The sequence below is a fragment of the Lygodium microphyllum genome, chromosome 16 (genome assembly GCF_053477565.2).
Source record: "Lygodium microphyllum isolate KBCC chromosome 16, Lygodium_microphyllum_v1.1.10, whole genome shotgun sequence".
Classification (NCBI taxonomy): Eukaryota; Viridiplantae; Streptophyta; class Polypodiopsida; order Schizaeales; family Lygodiaceae; genus Lygodium; species Lygodium microphyllum.
The window spans coordinates 140,429,349-140,453,443 of record NC_141150.1 but is presented as its reverse complement, the minus strand read 5'-3'; the positions used below and the strand labels follow the sequence as shown (position 1 = coordinate 140,453,443).

Below are 24,095 nucleotides of genomic sequence, written 5' to 3'. Positions count from 1 at the left end.
TCCCAAGAACCCCGCTCCCCCACCACAACATGGCACGTCGTTCCCCTCGCTCCTCCTCAAAAGCCCCGCTTTGTCGAACCCCAAAAAAACCCACTCCCCCACGATATGGCACACACACCGTCTCTCCAAAAAATCGCGGGACAACCCGTACACCCAACCTCCACTCTGCCACGACATGGCACACACACATACACATCCCTCTCTCCTCCCAACTCTCTTGTCTCAAAAACCCCACTCCACCCAACCCCAAGAAACCCACTCTCCTACGACATGGCACACCTCCCCGCTCTTCCCAAGAACCCCGCTCCACCCAACTCCAAAAAACCCCACACTGCGCCACGACATGACACACGACCCCCCCTCCTTTCCAAAAACCCTACTCCACCCAACTCAAAAAACCCCACTTCCATACCACAACATGGACGTCGCCCCCCCTCCCCCAAAAAAAACCGCGCTTCGCCCAACCCCAAAAAACCCCACTCCCCCACGATATGGCACACATATTCTCTCTCAAAAACTGTGGTACAACCCCTACACCCAACCTCCACTCTGCCCATGGCATCACACACACAAACATCTCTCTCTCCCCCTGGTTTACCATCATCGCTTGAGTTTGAGCCTTAGTCTCAGTCAGATGATATTAGGAGCTCTTCATTTCGCTACTAACTCTTGAGACATAAAATGCAAGCCGAAGCCTCGTCAAAGATCACATCCCTGTCTTTTATCGATCTTTTGTGTCTTCGGATTGTAGAGCCCATAACCTTTAGTGGTCCTACTTAGCTCCTCGATATTTCATGTCTTTGGGTCGTAAAACTCATAACCTTTCGTGGTCTTGCTATAGCCCATGAAGATAAGCTTCCTCAGCTTGGAGTGGAGTTTGTTTCGTCTCTTCTACTTGTCCACATGGACAAGCATCACATGAAAACGTTTGGGCTATGTTCACATTGGCAAGGGTAGCTCGTGTCTTGGTCAGACTACATTAAATGCATAATCGCAGTTGGCATAGGGGTAATTGCTTTCACCTAAGATTGTGAAGGCATCGGCTCTGAAGGAGAATGCCAAGTTGGTGAAAGTGGCTACTCTTGATGGGAATGGTTTTTCTAGGTGGAGGTTTTCCCCTACCCCTACCGCATCGAGGCTGCTTCCTATTCATAGGTAGAAAAAACCTCAGGTTGAGAAATCAGTGGCATCGCTTGATGGGCCAGACTCATTGAAGTCGTTGCATGAAAAGATGGACGTCCTTTTCTTTTTGTGTGTCTTTTAAAAAAACTAATCCTAATGGCCATTATTTCTATTGGCAACCATTCTATATGATCCATGGCTCTTCTATTCCATTGATTGAACCCTCTCTTCTATTGCTACATCAAACAAGTCTACAACTTGGAAGCAAAAAATGTGGCCTTGAAAGACTCACTTTCGAAAGTACATGTGTACTTCAAGCTAAGTATGCAGGTGACTAAAACTAATAAGAAGATTGAACAATATCACAATATAACAATAGAATACTAGAACAAAACAAAAAACTCTAAAACTGTAGAATATCTCAAGGCCGTATTTGAAGCTTTCTTCTGCTCTAGAAATCATAGGAGAAGGTTCAAAGTTCAGTATCATGATTCATTTTGCAACACTACCATCTCTACCAAGAATACCCAAGTTTTTTTGTACATTTTCAAACAAACAATAAAAAATGCTTATCTAAGCTTATAAAGGTGAGCTCAAGACACAGGAGCAGAGACAACTATTTACTTAGCAAGTTTGAGTACTTTGGCATTGCTCTCGCTCCACAATTTGGTTCTCTTGGGGTTACAGTCGACGGCGACTAAATAGTCTCATCCCTGATGCAAAACCGGACGTGGAAATTTCCTACCATACGGCTACTCGTGGTCCTTATTTCGCTTTCTTACCAAATAACCATAGCCAATTATTTTTATGCTTTAATAAACAGGTATTGTAGTAAGAAAGAAAAATTCTAATAGAAGCATTAGGGCAAGGATATACAAGGCTTCAAAAAAGTCTATTAGAGTAGTGAAAATAGAAGGACTGGTGTGGCTTGTCCTTCTACTCCTGACAATCTTCTTCTTCTTCTTCTTCTTCTTCTTCTTCTTCTTCCTTTACTCCATGATCTTCTTCTTCTTTTACAGCTTTCTGGCATGGCAGAACTTCTGAGTGTGTCCGGTCCTTTTGCAGAAGTCACAAAATAGCTGGTCCTTTTTGCCTTTGTTCCTGTTATTGACATACAACAGTTGTTCATCTTTTGCAATTTCTTCTTTGCCTTTAATCTTCTTTTCTTCTTCTAACAAATAGGCTTTAATGTCAACCAATTTAGGGTTTGGCATGTTGATTAAAGTGGTTGAAACATTATCATAATTTGGAGGTAAACTTTTTAGTAAAACACCAATACAATATCTTCATCCATTTTCAGATTTATTCATGCTGCAAGTTGGGTTAGAAGACTTTCCATTACTTTAGATGAGATGCCAAGGATATATACTGAAGATAGTGAATCCCCATCACTATCATCATGATGCTAGTGTGACGTCGTGCTGATTTCTGATTTTTCTCTCCTGGTTAGTGATTTCAGCACCTAAGAAGATGTGTATGCACCTTGAGATGACCACAAGCTCACCCCTTAGGGAAGATGGTGATGTCTCGGTAGCAGAACCATGCAACCAGCCAATAGAATTAACTATAAGGCAGTAAACTTTACTTCAGCATTACACATGTGAACAAATCAGCAAAGAACAAAAGTTCAGCCATGGGAGCTAGAATGCTCCTACCCAAGAACCAAGAGATAGATTTGCCCCAAAGGTTGGTTCCCCTTGTAGTATTTCTTTCTCCCTTTTAAGAGCAGTGCTTAGATTGGGATGTCCAGCAATGAATTAGGGATTACAAGGTGGATTATTAGTAGTGATTCCTTCTCAAGATAATGAGCAATCCTCACCACTATAAACTCCAGTCTCGTTGCTACAACAAACCAGTTTTCAATCAGCCAATGATCTCACTGTTTCGTCTCTTCAAATATTCTAACTTTGTTTATCAGCGCTTTGCCTTAAGTTGCTTTGAGAAACTATGGCAATTGTGTGCAAAAAAACTCTCCTATAAGCTCTAGCACAAATTTTCATCTTTACATGCAATGCTCTTGTCCATGTGGACAAGTAGAAGAGACAAAGCAAACTCCACTCCAAGTTGAGGAAGCTTATCTTCATGGGCTATAGTAGGACCACAAAATTTTATGAGCTATACGACCCAAAGACACAAAAAATCGAGGAGGTAAGCAGGACCACGAAAGGTTAGACCCCACTCCACCCAACCCCAAGAAACCCACTCCTCCACAACATGGCACACACCCTCTCTCCCTTCCCAAAAACCCCGTTCCATCCGACCCCCCCACTTCGCCCAACCCCAAAAAACCCCACATTGCGCCATGACATGGCACACCATCCCCCTCCCTCCCAAAAACCCCGCTTCACCTAACCCCAAAAAACCTCAGTCCCCTATCACAACATGGCACGTCGTTCCCCCCTTTCAAAAAACCTTGCTTCGCACAACCCCCCAAAACTTATCTTACTCCATGATATGGCACACACATCCTCTCCTAAAAACGGCGGTGGAATCGTTACACCCAACCTCCACTCTGCAAAGGCACCACACAATTACACACACAACCCTCTCTTCCCTTAACACTCTTTTAAAATCCCTGCTCCACCCAACCCCAAAAAATTTGATCCCCCATGACATGGCACATGCTCTCTCTCCCTTTCCAAAAACCTTTCACCACCCAACCACAAAAAACCCCACACTGCCCCACGACATGGCACACCATCTCCCCCCCCTTCCCAAGAATCTCGCTCCATCCAACCCCAAAAGACCTCGCTTTCTCACCACCATATGGCACATTGTCCCACCCGCCCCCGCTAAAAAAACCTGCTTCGCCCAACCCCAAAAAACCCCACCCCCCACAATGTGGCACACACACCCTCTCTCCCAAAAACCGCAGCACAACCTCTATACCCAACCTCCACTCCGCCACGACATGGTGCACACACACACACACACACACACACACACACATCCATGTCTCCTCCCAAATCTCTTTTCTAAAAACACCGCTTCTTTCTACGTAAAAAAACCCACTCTCCTAGGAGGATATGCACACCTTCCCCCCTCTTCCCAAGAACCCCGCTCCACCCAAACACACAAAACCTCACACTGCACCACGACATGGCACACCGCCCCCCTCGTTCCCAAAAAGCCCCGCTCCACCCAATCCCCAAAAACCCCACTCCCATACCACAACATGGCACGTCGTCCCAACTTCAAAAAATCTTGCTTCACCCAACCCCAAAAACCCCACTCCCCCACGATATGGCATACACACCCTCTCCCAAAATCGGCAGCACAACCCCTACACCCAACCTCAAAATAAGTAGATGATGGTAATGAAGAAAAAACGATACTGGACCTAATGATTCTTAACTACTGTATAATCTTGAAAATGATAGAATGAGGGAGGCTAATTTACTAGATCCAAGAGCATGTGCTCTGATACCATGTTATACTTTTAGGTATCCACACAAGTTGAGCTCGACAACATGGCTATGGCGGATGATAACAAAGTGTGCTCATGGTGTGTGGATGAAAGAAATGTGTATGTCTGGAGAGAAAATAAAGAAAGATGGACACAAGCTAAATGAAAAGTAGAAGAATGATAATCATATTGATCTAATGTGTCTTGTTATAAAGAGAATGAGCCTCTTATATAGGCTGATACAAGAATCTTTTGCTAACCTCATTGATGACCTCACAACACATAAAGTAGGTTCACCTAACATTCTCTCATGGGTGTAAATACATCTCCCTTTCTCCACCAAACACAGGGGCATTCACATGAGCCTAGTTAAAAAGCCTATTTATAACAGGATGGAGCGGGGTTCTTAGGGAAGTTGTGCCATGTCGTGGGAGAGTGGGTTTTTTTGGGGTTGGGTGGAGCGCGGTTTTTGAGAAAAGAGAGTTGGGAGGAGAGAGGGATGTGTATATATGCCATGTTGTGGTGGAGTAGAGGTTGGGTATAGGGGTTGTGCCGCGGTTTTTGGGAGAGAGGGTGCGTCTGCCATATCATGGGGGAGTGGGGTTTTTTGGGGTTGGGCGAAGCAGGTTTTTTTAGCGGGGGTGGGTGGGACAATGTGCCATATGGTGGTGGGAAAGCGAGGTCTTTTGGGGTTGGATGGAGTGAGATTCTTAGGAAGGGGGGGAGAGGGTGTGCCATGTCGTGGGGCAGTGTGGGGTTTTTTGTGGTTGGGTGGTGAAAGGTTTTTGGAAAGGGAGAGAGAGCCTGTGCCATGTCATGGGGGATCGGATTTTTTGGGGTTGGTTGGAGCGGGGATTTTAAAAGAGTGTTAAGGGAAGAGAGGGTTATGTGTGTAATTGTGTGGTGACTTTGCAGAGTGGAGGTTGGGTGTAGCGATTCCACCGCGGTTTTTAGGAGAGGGTGTGTGTGCCATATCGTGGAGGAGTAAGGTAAGTTTTGGGGGGTTGTGCAAAGCAAGGTTTTTTGAAAGGGGGGAACGACGTGCCATGTTGTGATAGGGGACTGAGGTTTTTTGGGGTTAGGTGAAGCGGGGTTTTTGGGAGGGAGGGAGGTGGTGTGCCATGTCGTGGCGCAATGTGGGGTTTTTTGGGGTTGGGCAGAGTGGGGTTCTTTGGGGTTCGATGGAACGGGGTTTTTGGGAAGGGAGAGAGGGTGTGTGCCATGTTGTGGAGGAGTGGGTTTCTTGGGGTTGGGTGGAGTGGGGTCTAACCTTTCGTGGTCCTGCTTACCTCCTCGATCTTTCGTGTCTTTGGGTCGTATAGCTTATAAAATTTTGTGGTCCTACTATAGCCCATGAAGATAAGCTTCCTCAACTTGGAGTGGAGTTTTCTTTGTCTCTTCTACTTGTCCACATGGACAAGAGCATCGCATGCAACGATGAAAATTTGTGCTAGATTTGGGCCATGTTCACATTGGGAGGGGCAGGTCTTGGCCTAGTCAGACTACATTAAATGCAGTTGTCAAGGTTGGTCGGCCAGTTTTAGGCATTATTGCCTATTTATATTATTAGCAAAGATTTGTATCATGCACGATCATCCCCTACCTGAGAGCCTCAATTTGAGTAAGACGATAACATTACACCCTCTCTCCCGAAAACCGTGGCATAACCCCTACACCCAACCTCCACTCTGCCACGACATGGTACACATGCACACTCATCCCTCTCTCCTCCCAACTCCCTTTTCTCGAAAACCCTACTCTACCCTACCCCAAAAAAACCCACTCTCCCACGACATGGCACATTCCCCCTCCTTTTCAAGATCCCCGCTCCACTCAACCCTAAAAATCCCCAGACCATCATGGTTGGAAACAAGAAGACCAACAACCCTAAAAATCCCAACAACCCTGCTCCATCCAACCCCAAAAAACCCCGCTTCCCCACCACAACATGGCCACTACACAAAGGGAATTAGAGAAGACTCAAAGGGCCACTTTAGTGACCCAAGAAAGGCTCCATCTTTCAAAAGGTAAACCTATTAGGTTGTTAGATCTATGGATAAGGCCTGTCTTTGGTGGGAAAGGGCGGAAGCTGTCTGGATCATTAGAGGCACACATAAATGGGTTGAGATATGCCATTATGAAACCAGATGAGAAGGTTGATATTATGTACAAGAATATCAAGCATGCCTTATGTTAGCTAGTTGAAAAAGCGTATGATTACTCTCCTTCACCTACACTTGCATAGCTTTATCATGGTTGGAAACAAGAAGACCAAGGATGTACATTTCTTTGTTGAGCTTAATGGAGGTAGTTCACCAGTTTGGTGGGAGAAGACGCAGCACATATGATCCAAATGTAATTGAGAAAACGCAGCAGGAAAGGGATAGGAAAAATAAGATTAACAAATGAGTTTAACCTTTTTGTGAAGAGAGGGCACACACCCTCTCTCCCTTCTCAAACCCCGCTCCACCCAATCCCAAAAAACCCCACAACACCGCACGATATGGCATACCCCCTCCTCAAAAACCCCGTTGCATCCAACCCCACAAAACCCCGCTCTCCCACCACAACATGGCACGTTGTCTCCCTCCCCCCTCTCAAAAAACCCCTCTTCGCTCGATCCCTAAAAACCTTGCTCTCCCCTGACATGTCACACCTCCCCCCCTCTTCCCAAAGACCTCACTCTACCCAACCCCAAAAAACCCACTCCCCCACGAGATGGCACACACCCTCTCTCCCTTCCCAAAAAGCCTGCTCCACCCAACCCCAAAAAACCCCACACCGCCCCACGATATGGCACACCCCTTCCCCCCCCTTCTTCCCAAGAACCCCGCTCCATCCAACCCCAAAAAACCCCGCTCCCCCACCACAACATGGCCGCTACACAAAGGGAATCAGAGAAGATTGAGAGGGCCACTTTAATGACTCAAGAAAGACTCCAACTTTCAAAAGGTAAACCTATTAAGTTGTCAGATCTATGGATAAGGCCTGTCTTTGGTGGGAAAGGGCAGAAGCTGTCTGGATCATTAGAGACATTTTTGCTTGCTGGAAGCTTGGATTCCATGGGGTGCCTCACAAAGCTTCAACTTTTATTGTTGCGACTGTTAACAGTTTGGTTGAACTCATAAAGTAGCCCTTTTGGTGATCACTGTAAATGATATTGAGATAGTCAACTTGGAAAGAGTTGCTCTAGGCCAAAAAGCCTTTGATATGACCATTGTCTTTAAGGATTTTAAGCGCGACGTTCTTAGGATTGATGCAATCCCTTCTGCATCACTTGATGGCATTAAGGAGTGGATGAACTCCATGAATATCAAGTATTATGACAGCAGGATGAATCCACTACCAAAGGCTCTCAAACTATGAATAGAGAGGAAAAGAGTGGGACCCAAACAAACGGGACTGCACTTTACCATGGCAAGGAACAGGGGAAAGAACAAGGCAAACGATGATATCTAGCAGCAAATCCGGGATGCACACACACCGAGAGTGTAAAGAAGGAGTTCCTAGCCTAGATCTTTTCTAACCTAACTAGCCTAGAAACCATGAAAATTGCATGAAGACATAGCTAATCTACCATTAGCCTAGAATGGACAAGAAGAACAAGAAACAAGAAAGAGAGACAAACCAAAGTTTCAATATTCCATAATGTCATAAGTCTCTAACTTTGGCCCAGGCTACCCTATTTATAGGTGCCTCTAAATCCAGCTACCTATGATTTTTACAAAGGCTTATAGCCATATTTTCCAAGGTAAATCTGGGGGTGTGCCTCTTACTGGCAGATGCTATTTTGACATGTCTCGGTGTTGAGCTCATGTTCTTTTCACTGTCATTTGGCTTTGCATTGTCCGTTTCATGCCGGCTTTGGACCTAGCATTGTCTAGTTGACATTGGATCCAGTTTTGGGACAGTTTGCTCTCTTTGTTGCATACTTGCAATTTATTACAGCAAGCATTTATTGGTGGACTGAGCAGTCATTTTCATGCTGAAATATCCTGATTTGGTGTACGGCACCTAGTACTAAGTGGGTAGCAACTTTTGGCACACTTTGCTTGCCATTTGGACCTCATTTTGGTGATTTTTGGGCAGTTTCTGCAGTAAAACAGCAAGCAGTTTTACACTGTCTGTGCATTTCCAGCCTGCATTATGGCGTCATCTTCGCATGATAGTGCCATCTTTAACATCAGGAAGTTGGATGGTACCAACTACTCTTACTGGAAGAGTCAAATATGGCAAGTCTTGGTGCAGAAATCTCAGATTAAGCCACTTCGGTTGAGCGGGCAGCAGCCTGCAACCATGAACAATGACGAATGGGTTGAGCTAGATGAGCTATGCAAGTCCATGATTGTTTTATCTCTCACTGAGCAGGTACATTATAATGTATTTGAGGACGCACAGAGTGCATGGGAGTTATGGAATAAGATCAAGAATCTTTATGATAAGAAGAGTCCGGCGAGTCAGATGTACTGGTTAAAGCAGCTTATGGATTTGCGCATGAAGGATAATGCCACCATGTCTGCTCACTTGAGCCAATTTCATGCCATCTTGAAGAATTTGACTTCGCAGGATATTACCTTTGGAGAGGACGTGACTCCTCTTTTCTTGCTTGGGACTCTGAATGAGTCATGGGATGTATTCCGTACTGCTCTATGTGCCTCTAGTGCTACTCTAAAATTGGTTGATGTTGAGAGTGCTCTTCTTCAAGAAGAGGTCAATCGCAAAAACTTGGATGCTTCTCGTGGTAGTCATGCTTTGACAGTTAGAGGCAGGAATGACAGAAATGACCGTGGTAATGGCCGTGGCCGTGACTCGCAGAAGGGTCGGTCTAAATCTTGTGGCAAGTCGCGTAGTAAGTCGCGTGGGCGCAATGCAAATGTCATATGTCATCATTGTGGAAAAAAGGGCCATATTAGACCACAGTGTCATGAGTTGCACAATGAGAAGCGCAAAGATAAGGGAAAAGACAAAGTGCAGGAGAAGTCCTCTGATTGCAGGATAGTACCTGCGAAGTCCAGCGTCAAGATTGAGGAGATTAATGTCACGCAAACCGAGGATTCCGATGGTGGTGATGATTTTATACTTGCAGCTAGTTCTTCTGATGCTTCACACTTGACTGAGACACCTAGTATGTATGCACAGTGTTGGTTATTGGATTCAGGTGCGTCCTTCCATGTGACGCCTTACCATGAGTGGTGAGGGTGCGTGTGCCATATAATAGGGGGGTGGGGTTTTTTGGGGTTGGGTAAAGCGAGATTTTTTGAAGGGGGGAGGGGGGACGATGTGCCATGTTGTGGTTGCGGAGTGGGGTTTTCTGTGATTGGGTGGAGCAAGGTTTTGGGGAAGGAGGGGGGTGGTGTGTGTGGGGTTTTTTGGGGTTGGGTGAAGCAGGGTTTTTGGGAAGAGGGAGAGAGGTGTACCTTGTTGTGGGAGAGTGGGCTTTTTTGGGGTTGGGTGGAGTGGGGTTTTCTATAAAAGAGAGTTGGGAGGAGAGAGGGATGTGTATGTGATTGTGTGATTTCATGGCGAAGTGGAGGTTGGGTATAGGGATTGTACCGCGGTTTTTGGAAGAGAGGGTATGTGTACCATCTCGTGGGAAAGTGTGGTTTTTTGGGATTGGGTGAAGTGGGGTTTTCTGAGGGGGGACAAGGATGGAGGGGGGGATGACATGCCATGTTGTGGGGGGGTGGGGTCTTTTGAGATTGGATGGAGCGGGGTTCTCCAGAAGGAGGGGGGAGGGGATGTGCCATGTCTATTCCATTAGCCAATATTCTCACTGGGAATCTTTGCACAGGCAACTTTTCTGCTAGCAATGTATCAAATGCGACCATTTCCACTAACATTATTTCCACTAGTGATAATTTGTACTAACAACCTTTTCATTGGCACCCTTTTGGCTGGATGTAGAGAAGAATATAGCTCTCTCCTTCTCTACAATGAAGCGGCTCAATACACATAATTGCAGTCAGCATGGCCCTATTCATAGGTGGAAAAAAACCTCGGGTTTACCGTCATCTCTTGAGTTTGAGCCTTAGTCTGAGTCAAACGTTATTAGGAGCTCTTTCATTCCCCGACTATCTCTTAAGACATAAAATGCAGGCCGAAGCCTCATCAAAGATTATATCCCTCGCTTACCTCGATCTTTCATCTCTTTGGATCATTGGATTATGCGGAGACTTTTGCTCCGACTGCACGTATGTCTATGATCCAAACGGTTCTAGCACTTGTAGCTCACCACCCAACCATTGGCCTCTTTTTTAGATGGATGTGAAGTCTGTCTTTCTCGACAGTATTCTAGAGGAGGAGATTTATGTGGAGCAACCCCTAGGTTTTCTTGTTGTTTGTAAGTCGTGAGGATGATAGCTATCACTTGCAGAAGGCTTTGTATGGCCTGAAGCAAGCACCCTGTACTTGGTACCAATGGATCAATCAGTTCTTTCTTCGCCATGGTTTCAGAAGGTCACATTATGATCCAAACCTTTACTTTCAGGTTGTGAATCAGTAGGTGGTTCTACTCATCCTCTATGTGGGTGATCTAATCCTCACTAGGCAAGAAGTTATATGCAAGAGATACATAGATCTTCCGATCTTCCGAGCAAGGACCCAACCCCAAAAAAACCCACTCTCCCACGACATGGCACAACCTCCCCAAGAACCCCGCTCCACCCTGTTAGAAATAGGCTTTTCAACTAGGCTCATGTGAATGCCCCTCTGTTTGGTGGAAAAAGGGAGATGTATTTACACTCATGAGAGAATGTTAGGGTGAACCTACTTTATGTGTTGTGAGGTCATCAATGAGGCTAGTAAAAGATTGAGGGTGTGTGCCATGTCATAGAGAAGTGGATTTCTTGGGGTTGGGTGGAGCGGGATCTTTGGGAAGACGGGGGGAGGTGTGCCATGTCATGGGAGACACAGGTTTTTTTGGGACGGGCGAAGCGGGATTTTTGGAGAGGCGGTATGACATGCCATGTTGTGGTTAGAAATCGGGGTTTTTTAGGGATGACGTACCATGTTGCAGTATCGAGTTTTTTAGGGTTGGTTGAAGCGGGGTTTTTGGAAAGGGAGAGAGGGTATGTGCCATGTCATGGGCGAGTTGGTTTTTTGGGATTGCTTGGAGCCGAGTCTTTGGAAAGATGAGGGGAGGTGTGCCATGTTGTGGGAGACAAATGTTTTTTGGGGTTAGGTCAAGCGGGGTTTTTTGAGAGGGGGGACGACATGCTATGTTGTGGTGGGAGAGCGGGGTTTTTTGGGGTCGGATGGAGTGAGGTTTTTGGGAAGGAGAAGGGGAGGGTGTGCCATGTCGTGGGGTTTTGTGGGGTTTTTTGGGATTGAGTGGAGCGGGGTTTTTGGAAAGAGAGAGAGTGTGTGCCATGTCATGGTGAACTAGGGTTTTCTAGGGTTAAGTAAAGTGAGATTTTTGAGAAACGAGAGTTAGAGGGAGAGAGGGATATATGTGTGTGTGTATATGATGTCATGGCAGAGTGGAGGTTGGGTGTAGGGGTTGTGCCCTGGTTTTTGAGAAAGGGTGTGTGTGCCATATTCTGGGGAGTGGGGTTTTTTGGGTTTGGAAAAAGCAAAGTTTTTTGAAGAGGTGGGGAAAGACATGCCATATTGTAGTATGGGAGTGAGGTTTTTTGGGGTTGGGTGGAGTGGGCTTTTTGGGAAGAAGGGGGGTGTGCCATATCATGGCACGGTGTGGGTTTTTTTGGAGTTGTGTGGAGCGGGATTCTTGGAAAGAGGGGGGGATGTGCCATGTCGTCGGAGAGTGGGGTTTTTTTTTGGGTAGAGTGGAGTGGGGTTTTTGAGAAAAGAGTGTTGGAGGAGAGAGGGATGTGTTTGTGTGTGTGCCATGTTGTGGCGAAGTGAAGGTTGATTGTAGAGATTGTGTTGCGGTTTTTGGGAGAGAGGGTGTTTGTGCCATATCGTGGGAGACTGTAGTTTTTTGAGTGGGGTTTTTTTATAAAAGAGAGTTGGGAGGAGAGAGGGATGTGTATGTGATTGCGGGATTTCATGGCGAAGTGGAGGTTGGGTATAGGGATTGTACCGTGGTTTTTGGAAGAGAGGGTATGTGTACTATCTCGTGGGGAAGTGCGGTTTTTTGGGGTTGGGCGAAGTGGGGTTTTTTTAGGGGGGGACGGGGGGATGACATGCCATGTTGTAGGGGGGTGGGATCTTTTGAGATTGGATGGAGCGAGGTTCTCCTGAAGAAGGGGGGAGGGGATGTGCCATGTCTATTCCATTAGCAATGATTCATACTAGCAATCTTTGCATAGGCAACTTTTCTTCTAGCAATGTATCAATTGGGACCATTTCCACTAACATTCTTTCCACTAGTGATAATTTCTACTAGCAATCTTTTCATTGGCACCCTTTTGGCTGGCTATAGAGAAGAATGCAACTCTCTCCTTCTCTACAATGAAGCGGCTCAATACACATAATTGCAATCGGCATGGCCCTATTCATGGGTGGAAAAAACCTCGGGTTTACCATCATCTCTTGAGTTTGAGCCTTAGTCTGAGTCAAATGATATTAGGAGCTATTTCATTTCCCTACTAACTCTTAAGACATAAGATGCAGGCCGAAGCCTCATCAAAGATTATATCCCTCGCTTACCTCGATCTTTCATCTCTTCGGATCATTGGATTATGCGGAGACTTTTGCTCCGACTGCACGTATGTCTATGATCCAAATGGTTCTAGCACTTGTAGCTCACCACCCAACCATTGGCCTATTTGTTATATGGATGTGAAGTCTGCCTTTCTCGACAGTATTATAGAAGAGGAGATTTATGTGGAGCAACCCCTAGGTTTTTGTATTGTTTGTAAGTCGTGAGGATGATAGCTACCACTTGCAGAAGGTTTTGTATGGCCTGAAGCAAGCACCCCATACTTGGTACCAATGGATCAATCAGTTCTTTCTTCACCATGGTTTCAGAAGGTCACATTTTGATCCAAACCTTTACTTTCAGGTTGTGGATCAGTAGGTGGTTCTACTCATCCTCTATGTGGATGATCTAATCCTCACTAGGCAAGAAGTCATGTGCAAGAGATACAGAGGACTTGTGATCTTCTGAGCAATGAATTTGATATGAGAGATTAAGAATTCTTCACTAATTCTTGGGTCTTGAGGTGTATCAGATACTTGAAGGGATTTTCATTTCATAGTCACAAGTAGTGCTACATTCATGAGATCTTGATAGACTTTGGTTTGGCCACCTGTAGGCCTATTTCTTGCCCCATAGACCTTACTAAATCTTGAGACATAAAATGCAAACCAAAGCCTCATCAAAGATCACATCCTTGGCCTACCTCGATCTTTCATCTCTTCTGATCGTAGAGCCCATAACCTTTCATGGTCCTACTTACCTCCTCCATCTTTCATGTCTTTGGATCGTAGAGCTCATAACCTTACGTGGTCCTACTATAGCCCATGAAGATAAGCTTCCTCACCTTGGAGTGGAGTTTTCTTCGTCTCTTCTACTTGTTCACATGGACAAGAGCATCGCATGCAAATATCTGGGCTACGTTCACATTGGCAGAGGCAGGTCTTGGCCTAGTCAAACTGCATTAAATGCACTTGCCAAGGTTGGTCGACTAGTTTTAGGCATTTTTGCCTATTTATATTGTTAGCAAATATTTGTGTCATGTACGATCATCACCTACCTGTGAGCCTCAATCATAAAGCATCCCAAATGACAAGACAAATTCTGGCTGCAAATGGAAAGAGCAAATAGTGTTCCATTGCACCAAGAGGATTTATTCATGTTGCTCGTATAATTAATCAATATTAATGTGTCGTCATTATTAGGATCCAATCAATTAAATTATCTCCAAATACCTCTTTAGCTAATCAGGGTGAATCCACTCTAGCCTAGTAATGTCATAACTCAAAAGCCCCTTCCAACTATATAACCACTGCCCATCGCTTATTGATGAAGAAGGCGGCAGGGAGAGAGAGCCAACTCCATATGCTAGCAAAATCTGACTTGAGTAGACATAGCGTTTAGTAGACAAACAACATACACTTAATACAAGTACTAGTTCGGCCTAAATTATGCATATTGGGTCTTTTGTTTGAAAATCTACAAACTCAAATTAATAACTTGAAGGTGAAATTTAAACTCGCAGACTAGCCTCAACTTAATGCTGTTATCAAATTCAACATAGTAGACAAAAGAATCAAGTTCAACACACTAACATTATTCAACCAACTTCGCTGTGCTTAAAGCAGCAAAATCATCATTACCAAATGAAAACAGAACTGTTCTCACAAAACTAAACGTGTATTGCATAGTAGTGTCTTTTACTTGCTGTATAAGCATTGCTGCTAGCAAAATGCCATTGTGGTTACTTCACCAGTTGGCTCATAGCAGAATGCCATTGCCGGGACCTTACCACTTGGGTCACGAAGACCACAAAACACCTCTTGACAAGCCTGCTGCTCACCTCACTGTAACATTCAAGCAGCGGGGGCTTGAATCTTTGAAAGTTCAGAGGACAGCTCAGAGGGTAAACATTACAACCAGCCTACTGCCTAGCATGGTACAACCATGGGCATTCATAAAATCATACTTCTATCAAATCTTCTTGCGTGGATGTCTGAAATAATTCCTTGAGACCATCATACTGTAGTTGGAGAGCATCACCCTGTGCCTTTCTCCAGAAAGAGCTCTTTTCTAAGTGCTGCTGCCAGAAATGTATGATCTTTTTAGGCTTCTCCTTTAACGTGTGTAAAACAGAAATTGCCTTGCAATTGAAGATCAAAAAGAGACAACGCACGAGGGAAACCAAGTCATCATTCACAGAGACAGTCACCTGTGAGAACCCATGGCACAATTGGCCCAGAACCTTATCTGATGCTATAATAACACTGCCAGAGAAGCCAGTGGCCAAACCAGTTTTGGCAGCAAAACCCCAGTCCAAAATGAAGAATCTAATCTTCCCGGTATTGTACAGACTCTCTCCAATCATAACATTATCTATACGTAAATCTCTGTTCACAATTCCCCTCTCATGGGCACAGCGAATAGTTTCGATTAAATCAGCCAATTCCAAAGTTCCACATTCAAATAAAGTTTCAACTGAAAAGGATGCACAAATAGGTTTTAGAACTATCATTCTATGGATCTTTTGTTGAATGACAGGTACTCCATCAACCCCCCTCAAGAGTTCAAGATATTGAATATCTTGACTGAGATCAAAAAATAATCGTGGGGCTTTAACTGCAAATCTGCTGCCTGATCCTTCAACAAGATAGACATGGCTCGTCAAGCCGGAACCCAAGTGCTTCAACACCTTCCAAGAAAATGGCAGATGAAATATATTCAGCGCCATGTTTATACCTAACATAGCAGGTTTAGCATGCAGATAACCACAGATACTTTCTCTGGCATCTGCAATTGTAACACTCTGAGAAATAGCAGGAAAGTCATCTATTTTTAGGTGAAACCATCTTATTTTTGTCAAGTCTGTGATACCAAGGGCAATAGATTGTTTTTCAGGCCCACATTCTCTAAGATGCAGCTCCCCCTCGTTAATTAGCTGACCAATGCACTCCACATTGTCAATATCTGTATGCAACTTGATAATGCCACCTATAGCCAAGGGGGAAGGAGGAAGATCCCTTAGGCTAAGCATAGCTCCATGTTCAGCCATAAGCATGTCAAACTTGCAACCATCATAATGGGCGATTTCTACTAATCTCTTCAAATTGAACTCCTGCACACACTCATCCCATTCATGTCTGTTCCAAATTACTTCTGCCTTTGCAGAGTCTACATGCATTGGAAGAGTTGCATCACGAGGAGAGCCTACAGCACATTGAGCTTTCTCAAAGGTGGTGGAATTAACATTGACATGTGTCCCTGCACATAAAGAATACTAGGCCTCAGAATGGGAGGAAACATACTTTTGTCATAAACAACACTCGTCTTTTTCAAATTGATGTCTAGCAAACAACCATTATTCCCCATCAGCCCAGTATTCTTTATGTGCAGTATTCCCTACACTCCACATTCCTTAAACCCAGTATTCTTCATGTGCATTATTCCCTACACTCTACATTACTATTAGGACTGAGCTACTTTCCCATAAAAATAAAGAAGCTGTCTCTCAACAAACAAGTAAACAGCCAAACACCATGGATAATCAAAAAGAAAAGAAGCTGTCTCACCTCGTGCTTTGTATGTAACTGATGCAACCCGCGTGATGTCCTTCTCGCTCCATGCCGGGAAGAAATTCCTAAGCGCGACATGAGCGTCTGTAAGATTGTCGATTAGCATGATCGACGGTAACTCGTCCAGCGCCTGTCTCACTTTTTCAAGTACATCCCCATCTGTCGGGTAAGCGACTGCTGCCTTAGTTAGGCACAACTCCATCATAATAATTTTCGTAGAGGAAAACTCTATAACAGCAGCGGCGGCGGCAGCATCAGAAGTAGAAGCAGGCGGGTCCATGACAGAAGAGCAGGATACGCAAGAATGAATAGGACAAGCACGGATGAGCAGGAGCAGAATAAGCCGCTTCCTAAAATTTGAGGTAGCCTAGGTTCAAGACTTTTCATAGTCGGGCAGAGCCTCACAACAGGCCCTCTAGATGTGATGGCCATAGACTCACCCTCTGACAGAGCAAACTTAGAGCAGGCATCCTAGGTTGATTTGATGGAGAGAGAGGCCATGACTCCTGCAAGTTGGCGGGCTCGTTCTGACCAGCAAATTTGACCACGAGTTTGTTTTTTGTAAGGTACCACGAGGTCCAAGACCCCCTATACGGGTTGTCACCACAATGTGACAACATGGACTTTGTGGGGTTGTTCACTTGCACTTGCAGCGTGACAACACGTAGTTACAAAGTTGACCACAAGTACTTCAAGGCTTGGTTGCAAGATGGGATAACACACCATGATTTGGGGATCTCGTGCCATGGTGTAAGGGGAGGGGTACCATGGTGGGGGGAGTGTCGTGTCATCGTCTAATGGCGAGGTCAAGGGAGACGACACAATGCAATGTGGATCACACCGAGGGAAGCATCACATTGCATCATGGGGAGGGGTTGACATGGTGTTGATCACAAGAGGCATGTCATGTCATGCCACAAAAGGTGTGGACAAGAGAACATGGAAGCCCGAGTCTGGAACACATAGAACCTCCTATACAAAGCTCAATGGATGATGTAGCAACACAGTCAGCACCACAAATAAGCACCAAAGAGATATCATCAACCGTGATTATATCCTTGGAACAAAGATCTAAGAGCCAATCTCCTCGAGTCCCGTTGGTCAAAATTGACTGCCACTTGATCACGTGAGCTATCACCTGTACTCACCTAATCAAAACACACTACAAAGATTGATGTTTCTTCGCGCAGACGAGCTGGAGCTGACCCCACAGACTTCGAGAAGCGCGCACACCTTAGCCGCAACTCTGATACCAATTTGAAGGGGAGAGAGTGCGCAATGGAAGTGCGAGATAGAAGTGTGAGCAGCAATGTTGAGAGTGAGAGAGAGTGAACGCAGAGATATGTGTACCAGATTGTGATGGTACACAAAGAATAAAGAATGTATTTATATGTTAGGGTACAATAAGGGTGTGTTCACACCCGTATAACTTTATACACAGAGACGAAGGGACTTTACACCCAACATAAACTAATATAACTACTCATAGAGGACCTTCTAAATCCTTGTTTGCGATATGGTTGCTCTGTCGTACTAGTTTGGAACACAAGCCAGGGTTACCCTTACAGAGTCTGATCAAGCCAAAGAGTGAGGGCAACAGGCATGAAGATGGGGATTATCATGGAAGGAGGGCCAAGGCCCAGGGACAGGGAGAGTGATAGGCACATGGACAAGGACAGTGATAGACATAGGGACAGTGATAGAGATAGGGACAAGGACACACACAAGCAAAGACAAGGACACGGACACGGATGTACAGGGACAAGGATAGAGTTGGAGACAAGGATACTGAATGGAATGATCAGAAACATGACCACCGTGACAGTTATGATAGGGCTGTTGAAGATCATTATAGAAACCTGAGGATCGGGACGGTGAGACAGAATCTGGAAGAATGGAGAGAGAGGAGATCGAGGCTTTAAGGGTGCCCCTCAAGAGGTAGCGCTTTTTGCTATGTACATTTCTAGGGTCATGGATAATGGATGCTTTATACAACTATCTTCATGAGCGCAAAGGATTTTCTCCATGTTTCTTAAGTTGCTTTGAGAATGATAGTTGATGCAAGAGATGTGGTCAAATGAGATCAAGAAGTTTGGGTAAAGGTAGTTTCTATAACTGGGGACAAACTTATCTTTCCATGTTGCTTTGAGAATGATAATTGATGCAAGAGATGCGGTCAAATGAGATCAAGAAGTTGGGGTAAAAGTTGTTTCTATGACTGGGAACAAACTTAGCTTTTCCATGAGGGATGTAGACTAGAAAATAGGGCAAGATCTCCTTCCCATAAAAAGTAGCAGTTTGAATGAAGAGGCAAATCCTTCTAGTTCCAATAAGCGTCCTTCTACTAGGAAAGGCCTCTCAAGTATAATGATAACGATGGGAGATGATAACGGTTCTTTTCGATGCCTATTAAAAAGGATGAGCTCTCCAAGGAGATGGGAGGCTAAATAGCTCATTGCATCTGGGGTTTTGGATGTGAGGGATTATCCCAACTATGACCCAGATGGTGGCAGCTTGCTTTATCGAGATGAAGGTACTGAAGAGGAACTTGAGATAGAGATGAATGAGAATGAGCCTACATTCTTGAGAGGACAAACTCGATACTCTATTGATGTGTCCCTTGTAAAGATTGTGAAAAATCCAGATGGCTCTTTGCAAAGGGTTGTAATGATTCAGTTTGTATGGACAAAAGAGAGAAGAGAATTTCAAGAACAGCAACAAAGGACTATGCTGGACTCCATCCCCAAAGATTTGAATTGATCTTGGGACGATCCAATGCCAAAGGGGGGAGAGGCATTTGGCACAGGAGCTTCGTAGTGTTGGCCTTTTTACCTACGATATGCTCATGGATAATGGATGATCTATACAACTATCTGGCTTTCATGAGCACAAAGGGTTTTCTCTATGTTTCTTAAGTTGCTTTGAAAATGATAGTTGATGCAAGAGATGTGGTCAAATGAGATCAAGAAGTTTGGGTAAAGGTTGTTTCTATAACTGGGGACAAACTTATCTTTCCATGTTGCTTTGAGAATGATAATTGATGCAAGAGATGTGGTCAAATGAGATCAAGAAGTTGGGGTAAAGGTTGTTTCTATGACTGGGAACAAACTTAGCTTTTCCATGAGGGATGTAGACTAGAAAATAGGGCAAGATCTCCTTCCCATAAAAAGTAGCAGTTTGGATGAAGAGGCAAATCCTTCTAGTTCCAATAAGCTTCCTTCTACTAGGAAAGGCCTCTCAAGTATAATGATAACGATGGGAGATGATAACGGTTCTTCTGGATGCCTATTAAAAAGGATGAGCTCTCCAAGGAGATGGGAGGCTAAATAGCTCATTACATCTAGGGTTTTGGATGTGAGGGATTATCCCAACTATGACCCAGATGGTGGCGGCTTGCTTTATCAAGATGAAGGTGCTGAAGAGGAACTTGAGATAGAGTTGAATAAGAATGAGCCTGCATTCTTGAGAGGACAAACTCGATACTCTATTGATGTGTCCCTTGTAAAGATTGTGAAAAATCCAGATGGCTCTTTGCAAAGGGTTGTAATGATTCAGTTTGTATGGGCAAAAGAGAGAAGAGAATTTCAAGAACAGCAACAAAGGACTATGCTGGACTCCATCCCCAAAGATTTGAATTGACCTTGGGAGGATCCAATGCCAAAGATGGGGGAGAGGCATTTGGCACAGCAGCTTCGTGGTGTTGGTCTTTCTACCTACGATATGCCTGAGTGAAAGAAGGATGCGTTTGGAAAGGCACCCACTTATGGTTAGGAACAGAGACAGAGTCTTCCCATATATAAGTTAAAGGATGAGCTTATCAAAGCAGCTCAGGACAATCAGGTGCTAGTGGTGATTGGGGAAACAGGTCCAGGCAAGACAATTGTATCCTGTGGTTGTTGATCTATGTGCCCCTGAAGGGATAGCAAGAAAGTGGGTAACACCTGACTCCTGCATGAGCCACTGGTACCATTGAGGAATGGTGATCGGTTCATCCTATTGGGAAGGAGATTGAGAAGCCTTAGATACCTGTAATCCACTTGTTTGGGAAAGGGACTCCCCCTCACCAAGGGAAGGTAAATCCCTCTCATCCATAGTAGAAAGCTCCAAAGAGGTGTGCCATGTCATGGGAGAGTGGGTTTTTTTGGGGTTGGGAGGAATGGGGCTTTTGAGAAAAGAGAGTTGGGAGGGGAGAGGGATGTATGTGTGTGTGTGCCATGTCATGGCGGAGTGGAGGTTGGGTGTAGGGGTTGTGCTGTGGTTTTTGGGAGAGAGGGTGCGTGTGCCATATCATGGGGGAGTGGGGTTTTTTGGGGTTGGGTGAAGCAGGGGGACGATGTGCAATGTGGTTGTCTGCTCCGTCATCTGACCAACAGACAATAAGTTTTTCGTAATTGAAGGGACATGCAAGATATCATGCAAATTTTTCTTCCTGCCATCATGAACCACAAGAGGCACTTTGCCTTTATGCTCAATGCTATGCTGCGTGTCATCACCTGTGCATACATAGCCATGCTTTTCAGCCACCATATCTGTGAACCAATCACCGTGAGGGGTCATGTGATTTGACGCCCCTGAGTCAATGTACCACACTGCATCATCAGATGATTTTTCAGCAATCTTATCTTTGACATATTGCATGGCAAACAGTCGATCACCAGAATCATCTGCCTGATTGGACGTAGCATAGTGTCCATGCTGTTTACCCTTCTGATTCCCGTGCTTCTTCCAGCAGTCCTTTGCAATATGCCCATACTTGCCGCAGTAATGACAATCCTTGTCTTTGTTTGGATTGTCTGACTAACGCTGCTACTGCCATGAGCCTCTACCAACGGGAGTTAGATCTCCCCCTGCCTTGAAAATTTCCACGACCTCTTGCATTTGATGGCTGCTGATTTTGATTGCCATAGGATGCATTCTGCTGGGCTCCTCTGCCAGATCCATAACCCTTGCCACGACTGCCACGGCCGTGCTGATTCGAGTAAAAAACTGCATCCTTATTCTTTGAACCGCTTGATCCTGTAGCTAAGCCAAGCTTCACCTCTTCATGAATCAATAATGCAACCAGCTCATTAAAGTCAGGCATTTCAGCCCGCACAGACACTGAAGTGTCAAAGGACTTGTACTCAAGATCTAAACCATTCAAGGTCACTGCAACCATATCTTCATCTTCAACCTGTGAACCAACAGATGCCAACTCATCCGCAATAGTCTTTATCTCAGTTACATACTCCTGAATGGATCTGTTCTTTCTCTCCATATTATTAAACTTTTGCTTTAACTGGATCTTCCTTGCACTTGTAGTAGTGCCATAATACCTGACCAAGATGTTCCATGCATCTTTTGGAGAGCGACAATTCATAATCTGCATAACCATGGCATCTGATATACACAAGGACAGCCAGTGCAAAACCCCGCGTGCTCTCTCTGTCCAGAGTGGATGAGCTCGCAGCTGTTCTTGTGTTGCAGGTCTTTCTTCTGTAGTGGGCAACCTGGGTTCAGCTTCAGCTCCAGTGACAAGCTCCCAGTAGCCTTTGCCTATCAGAAAGTTCTCCATGCGGAACTTCCATATTGCATAATTGTTGCTATTGCTATCAAGCTTCTCTCCCACAATCTGGGTTATGTTGTCCGTTCTATCAGCATTTGCCATTTTATAGACACTGCCTGACTACCTGCAAACCAGTAAGTCAACTTGACAAACTTCAGCCCGCAACTGTATGTGACAATTTTCTGCAATTAATTGCAAAAAAAAAACAGGGTATTTCGACCCTCTAGTAGCCCAAGAACAGTCCACAACAAGTGGGATACACTGTAAGCAAAACAGTCAAGACAAATGCAATGTAGTTACTTCAGTTGAAACTCTTCCAACCTCACTGCTAGGGTATAGACATGCAGTCTGAAAACTGTAATTCTGGGAGTGACCAGCAGTGATTTCAACCCCAAAACTGAGTAATATACATGTCATACATGTCCCAAACCTTCATAGATGGCTGTTAGTACATGTGTCAAGCCATACATAGGCATAAAAACACACAACAGTACATAACCAGCAGATACGAATGTTGTAAATACATTCCAGGTTCCAGACAGCCAATGCACTGGCAACAGGGATTCATTTCAATCCCAATGAACCATAAGACATTCGCATCACTTCAGTCTCCAATGTGCAAGCATTTGTCAGTCACAAACCAAGCCTTCAAGTACCTGTATGGCTGATGAACTCAACTAGTTCTTGTAAGAACTAGAGTAACTAATGAGTGCTTTATGTCTGCAATTTTTGACAGTTTTCAGCCTGTCATAAACTCTTAGATCAGGCCACCAAAAGCTCCAAATTTACCAAGAAAAATGACATGTCTTCTGCCAAGTATCACATGCTACATTCAAGCTCAGTGTACATGCCAAATAGCATCCAAATCTCAGACCATACAAGTGTAAAATGTCCCTGTACTTTCAATGACTGTTCAGCCCGATCTATTCAGACCTATGCAACTGTATGTCAGCTCACACATGAGCTCCCACAGGGGCAATAGCAAGGTAAGAACCTCCCTTGGTATGCATCCAGCCTGTATTCCACTTGACACGTGCTTTGCATCTTAAATCCTAGCCAACAATGGCAGCCTGTTGATAAGTGCAGCCCAGACAAACAGTTCAGCTTGTAGATGACCAAATGAGCATTTGGAGACCCCCAAGCAAGCACACAAGATGCCAAGTATGTGCTGAATTAAATCTGTCCACTTCAGTAGTCAATGCAGCCCCATTTTGGGCATCAAGAACCAGGCGCAACCTGTCAGCAACTCGTTTTTACATCTACAATCGGGCTGGTCATTAAAGCTCACTCAAATCAAGCTCTAATGCTTGATTACTATCCCCTCTAGAAGGCTCAAATGGTTAAGTATGTTGCTTCTGTAGTCGTTCCACTCCTGAAGGGCAGGCGCATTCCAGCAGACCACGTGTTCAGCAGCTCTGAAATTTCGTTTTTCTTCAGCTACCTATGTTGCTTCAGCCAACCATGTTGTTTCAAGTACATAACTAGCATTCATAAAGTGCTTGATGGTCTTCATTTAGCACAGTAATGCTGCCCCAAATCCACGTTTCTTCCATCAGACACAACCCTGTCATGCTGCGCTTTCTTCAAGGCCACGTTTGTTTTAAACGACTGCTGGTTTTTAGTGTTGATACTCATTTGCATAGGCTTCAAGACTTACCATTAACCTTACTTGAGAAGCCTTTCTAGACAAAGACCAGAAAAGAAGTCCTTCATGCTTCCAGCTATGGTTGTCAAGGCCACATGACAGATCTCTTCACCACTGCAGATGACAGTTGACTCCTTTCCTCTGACATCAGCTCCTGCAAGTCCAATGCCACACTCCCAGGCACACAGTCTTTGCCGATTCATGGC

General features: G+C 44.8%; 1 pseudogene; it reads left to right on the top strand.

Moving 5' to 3' along the window:
* Positions 1–24,095, top strand: part of LOC148023507 (putative pre-mRNA-splicing factor ATP-dependent RNA helicase DEAH5) — a 128,675-nt pseudogene that overhangs the window by 28,206 nt on the left and 76,374 nt on the right.